Below are 6,435 nucleotides of genomic sequence, written 5' to 3'. Positions count from 1 at the left end.
TATATATATATATATATATATATATATATATATATATATATATATATTTAACCACCTTAAAACATTACTCCCTTCAGTCTTTGAAGATGTTTTACCCTCCCGGTTGTCTGCTACATCTCTTCCTGTATCTTTATATCCTTTCATCTCCCTGTACCAGTTGGAGAACAGCATCAGCTCGTTGCTTTGTAAGAACAGAAGACGTACACCAGAACACCAGCGAGCACATCACAGACACATGCACCTTTTTGTGCTCGGCCTTCTTGATGTCCTGCTGCTGACGGACAGGGTCACTGCCACTGTCGGTGGGGTCTTCCTATTTTGGCAGCAGCTTGTCCTTTCTGTTCTTAGCAGAGAGAACGGCTTTTTAACGTTGTCTTTTTTATTGCAGTAAGGAGATAACGGGTAGAGAAATCATTATGCACTGTCTTTGTAGTGTATTCTACTGGCATTTAGAAGGATATTAGACATTTATAATAGAATGGGAGTGACTGAATGGATAAGGCTGGGGATAGTCTCCATTAACGTCTTCTGAATAAAGTGGTGTCTGTGATTCATATAATAATGGATCTTGTGCTCTGAGTTGGAAAATCTGACATCCACTTTGTTGCAGTCAGACTTGTATTGTCCTTTAAAACTTATGGTGTTTTGTATTCTCGTTGTTTTACTTTTTCCTAAATGAAAAAGATGGATGTGATGTTATGCCTTCTTCAGATTTTTTTTTTAACATTTACATGTTAAGTAGAACAGTGAGAGATTTCCACGTTTGGCTCACTCAGAAAGAGCCCACTGGAATCAATGACTTTTTGAAGCTTCAAAAATGCAATTTTTAAAGTAATGTACAAACACTACTGCTTACTTTGCATTGTTTTGTTTGTTTTGCCAGGGAGATTTTTTTGTTGACTTCTTCAACTCTTTATGAACCTTCCCTTGACTATTCAGGGTATGTAAATAAATGGGTGCTGGAGGGATTCCTGCACAATTAAAGGACGCGCAGGATTTTAATTATAGATAAAATATTTAGTTGACTTCTGCTTGTGTTGTCTGCTGTGTGGGGGGTTTCTGATTTCATAGCCTCTATTTCCTGAGTACAGCTGCAGTATTGAGAACTGTTTGGTCTAATTTTTTTTATTACAAATAGATGCACTTTTAAAAAGTGTTATCCTTGATTTCTGTGTAGACAATAAATGCAATTAAATACTACTGTACATGAGGCATGCTTCTATGGAGAAATCAAAAAAGACAAGGGGATAATGTGACAATGACGTTACAAGTGTGTGCAGCAAATAATTGCAGCTGTTGTGCCTGCATTGCAAGTGTTGGATGTATGTTAGTCTTTTAGTAATGCCTCCTCTCCTCCAGTTGGTCAACCTCACTGGTCTATGCATGCACTGGCTGCAGTTCTGCATTTTCACTGGTGAAGTTTAAGAAGTTGGTTTTGCCCCATAAATATAGCAATTTTGTCGTCAAAGAACATAAATGAGCAAAAATTATTTTATTTACCTCTTAGCCCAATGTAGACTGATACAAAAGAGACCATCCAATCACAAGCAGAACTGGTTTGTTCCACTTTGGAGTAAGCTGTTGGGGGAAGAATCAGTTTTGTTGTGCGTTTCCTTGACTGATGAAGCCTTCCGGATTGAAGGCGAAACGTTTCAGCACAAAAAAAGAAACTGTCCAGATGACCTGACTGAAGAATGTTGGATTTTATACCTGGATTATTGAGCATGGACTTTGTTGTAGACTGATACACTTAGTACACCTTTTTAACTGTGCTACTGTTTCTTGAAGGCTTGCTTTGAATCCAGCTATTCTCAAGCCAATTAAACATATAAAGGTCTGAAAGATAACATTTAGGGTCTTACCATATTTCCTCATAGATATTACATAGTCTTTGAAAGATTAGACCAATGTTCTGGTCCAGTGTTTGGGGTTTTATTGGTGTTGTATTGGACAAAAGCACTCCTGTGGTAAAGAAACCCCTGTTGTGAGAAGCACATTAATAAAAAAGGTTATTATCAATTGTTTTAGTGTTTCTACATATGCCATGCCTTTTAATCTTTATCTTTAGCTTAGTTTATGCTCAGATGTGGTTTCCATTATTCATTTCAAAGAGGGCAAATATTGGCTCAATTAACAGTCCGACTGATCAGCTGGTCTGTCCCTAGTCTTTATCAGTTGTTGAGTAATTTGATCATTTGTACTTATAGTTTCCCAGGTTTTACCTGCTGAGCACTCAGTAAATCATCAGATTCATCTTAGTAATCCCTGTACAATCTGTTTGGCCTGTTGACTCAGCCCCTACTGGACCTTTGTTGCTGATCTGTCAAAGGCCAACAGTGGCCATTAACGTCTATCGACCTACATACTGGTTGGGCTCTGATTGCGTTTGCGAAGACGCTAATAATTTAAAGTGAATCACAGCTTTGTTTCATTAACAGGCAAACATGTATACACTTATTTCTAGTAGTTTTGATTCTTCTCTGGAGACATTTGTGATCCGTTGAAAGATCTGAAGACTCATCTGTGCTTAAGATACACACATTGAATGACAACTCTAATGTAAGACAGGTTTTTATAAATGTTGCTTCTTTTGAACATTACAACTATCACTGAACATTAAACTGATCATAACAATAGCATGATTTCTAATTTACAAAACCTTCCTAAAGTTCCCTGTCTTTACCACTGTCAGATAGCTCAGTAAGATGCTGTAAACGGCTTTAGACATTCAAGAAATGCTGAATTTAAGAATTTGGTTTGCTTAAAGAGTATGTTGTGTAGCTACGGGCTGTTTCTGCCTTTTTCTTAAAGTTTTAGTCTTGCAGTATGAAATTTATACAGAAGGTGAAATATAGTTGCAATAAGATGAGGAGGCGGCTTGGGAAAGAATCATGTCTGCTGTCTGTTTTAGCAAAGACAGACATTTTACTCTAAACCAAATGACTTTTCTATTATTCAGAAGTGTCTGTGGCTTTGTTTGTATTCTGGTAACCTTGTTTTCACAGCAAAGGGGGTGGTGGAGGCAGCTACTAATTTATGAAACGCTTAATACATTGAATAAACAAAAACTAGAAAAAGTCATTGCAATTTTTTTTCTTCCTATTTTGGAGGTTGCTTCAGGCCTGAACAGTTTACTGATAGCAGCAGCTTTGTTCTCATTATCTGACCTACTTTTATGGATAATCAGCATAATATTTGGGTTTTTCTTGTTACGTAATAATGTGAAATACAAAGTGGGAGTGCAGGGCAGTGTTCATATATGCAGCCAGGGAGCTGAATGAGGTCAATCTGTGATTTGTTGCCTTGGCCCCGGCTGTGATGTTACTGCAAGGCTTACGCTTTTACCTACGGCGCTTCATGTTTTACATAACATCAAAAAGCTCATCTTCGCCTCCTGCCAGGATGTCATGTCAAGTATGGGTGTTGGCATTGTTTGAATGTTAAGTCCTGCTGAAGAACAAACAAATAGCTTTAGAGAATATTTGTTTTTTAATTTCTCTTCAACTGTAATTTTACCCTTTGCCTGTTTTTAATCTGACCAAAACAAGACTGCAATTCAGCATTTTGGCCCTTTTTTCTTGTCGTCAAATGGAAATTTATTTTTACTCTTTGTGTCACTTCCTGCAAATAAAAAAAGTGTGACACTGTCCGCCTTTGAACTTGTGCGGTTTGGAAATGTTTGCTTTGCAGGTCTTTTTATTTTCTTGTTTTACACTGATCTATGGGTAATACAGTAGTCCAGAAAATGGACTGTTGTACAATTTCAACAAAATTACAACGAAAGTACAACAAAAGTTGTACAATTACAACAAAAAAACAATACAAAAATTGTACAACAGCTGTAAGAGCTGGTGACATATTAGTAACAGCCTTATGACATGCAGAGCACTTTGACTTATATTAAATGAAACGTGTTAAATGTTATTTATTAGCATTAGTCACCTGCGACGCTGTCTCACTTGTGGAGGCTTGTTCCAGGTTCCTAGCTGCAGATCCTCTGCACTCTTGTGCATGAAGGACAGCCTTTTTAGGTTCAAAGTTTTTGTCTATCCATTGTTCCGTAAGACTTAATTATGCTAACGGGGCTAACACGACGTCCAAATGTCTGTGGTGACACTCACCCAAGAAGTCGTGCTATCGGCTATTTGCTTCTCGATGACGGCTTGTAACTGGGGTAACTTTACGTCGGACAAATATCTCAGACTGGGGATGATGTAGCGAGGCTCAACATAGTCCATAAATCTTCGGAGTCTGATATCCTTACCAACGAAAAATAAAATTTCCACACCACCAATATTTTAAATTTTCCTCTTCGCCGTGAGATCGGGTAGACGCACGTGACGTCATCGCGTTGCGCTGCTGCAGGCAAAAACAGCGCCTTTTATATCGGCAAGTTTTTTTAATAGAATGGCCGATGTCCGATATTGAACTTTAACACTAATATCGGCCGATACCAATACCATGCTGATAATATTGTGCATCTCTACACACACATATATACATATATACATATATATATATATATATATATATATATATATATATATATATATATACATGTATATGTATATGTATATGTACATTAAGGCATTTTAAACCCTTCCCACATTCTTGCAATATTCTAAAAAATGTTTCTAAACTCTAAACGCTCTAAAAGAGCACATAATGTCAGTTCCCTGCCTCCGCTGCTCTCAGCCATGTGCAAGCGTTTTTGGCCACGCCCACTTCTTCTCTCTGCACAAGATCAGCTGCAGAAGGAAACTTTTTCTGCTGGTCTGGGCTGCGCAAATGTGCAGCAGGTGCTAAATAATTTTAAAATATATATATAAAAAAAATCCCATGCCAATCGTGCGACTCATCCATCAATCAGCCAGTTGTGTGTCAAGTCCAATCCTATTTTGAAAATCCGCGACGGAGCAAGTCCGCGATAAACGAGACATGATGTAGCGAGGGACTACTGTACTACCCAGTTTAAAACTGTTGTTTCCACAGCATGTTTTGAAAACCGGTACATTAACGTTTTCAAATATCATGGTTTGAGAGATAGAGAAGGTGTGTGTGTGAGACAGAGAGCACGTGAGTAATATGATTAAATCTGCTTTGATTCCCCTGATTTAAAGCAGCAGCAGCAGCTCCTGATTTTTTTAAAAATTCATTCCCAGCTCTAATGTTGCTGACCATCAAAGACTGTTAAAAAAATATCTGGACGTTCCTTGTTCGTCACACATCCTGTCTGAAGTTAATTTACGCCGCCTGCTGCACTCACATCTGAGCGTTAACCCCTTCACAGCGCTCATGAGGAAACTTCCAAAATAAATTCAAGTGACTCCTCATGTAGATTTTAATGCGGATGACAGCATAAATGGGTTGTGGTCACAGTTGTTCTTACACTCTTATTTATTTGTCTGCACCTATACTTGCTTCTCTGTTAGGCCTGATTTGAAGTTCTGTTTAAATTTGTATTAAGTACTTTAAATTCTTGCTCATTTACAAATCACTATAAGACACTCTGATGTGTGACTTTTTAAAAATCCCTTTCACAGATTGATTATAACACTTGTTGATCATAACAAGAAAATAACCTGCAGTGCATTCTGGATTCTGTAAAAATCAAAGGTGCCACAGGTGAGCTCGGGCACAGAGGAGACTGTGTGTGACATAGTTTCCAACCTTTCTGTACTCTGAACATCCTCTTAACGGTCTCTCTTTTTTTCTCCACTCAGCATGGTGCATTTCCTGTTTTAGCTGTGGTGGTGCATTAAGATGAGCTGAGGAGTCTGTCTCATGTTGTTGAATGGATGTGTCAGGAACATATGAAACGAAATAAATGTTTTTATCAGCTCAGCCACAACATATTTCTAGGAGATGGCAAATAGGGCTTTCAGAACCATTGTTTACAAGATGTTTTAAAAAGTGTATTTGTTACATGCTCTATGGTGACTGTATAGTATTTAAATATTGTTCTGTTTTTATTTAGAATGTATTTTAAGGAAGATAAAACCATCTACATGACTGTATTTCATACTTTGTAGAATCCCTAGCATTAGAGACCAACGTTCTTGATTGTTTGATAAATAAAAACTAAAAACTACAAGTCTAACTAATAATTTAGATGTTTTATTTGCAAAGGCCTTTATTTGCATGTATTTGCTTTGAATTTTAATGCCCATTGCTGAAGGAGATAGTGTTTTTGCCCGTCTCTGTGTTCAAATGGTAGCAGGTGATATGCATTCCTTCAAGGGATGCTCAGTCTTTTATTGTGTGTGAATATTAAACGTCTTCAAAACAACACAGATCCATTAGGGATGCATGATATTATTGACATGGTATCATTATCGGCCAATATTGGCGTTAAAGTTAAATATTGGATATCGACCATTCTGTCAAAATAACTCACCAATATAAAAGACGCTGTTTTATATATATATATATATA

This window comes from Nematolebias whitei, chromosome 7, assembly GCF_014905685.2.
Source record: "Nematolebias whitei isolate Nwh7 chromosome 7, NemWhi1, whole genome shotgun sequence".
Lineage (NCBI taxonomy): Eukaryota > Metazoa > Chordata > Actinopteri > Cyprinodontiformes > Rivulidae > Nematolebias > Nematolebias whitei.
Note: the sequence above shows the minus strand (reverse complement) of the source record.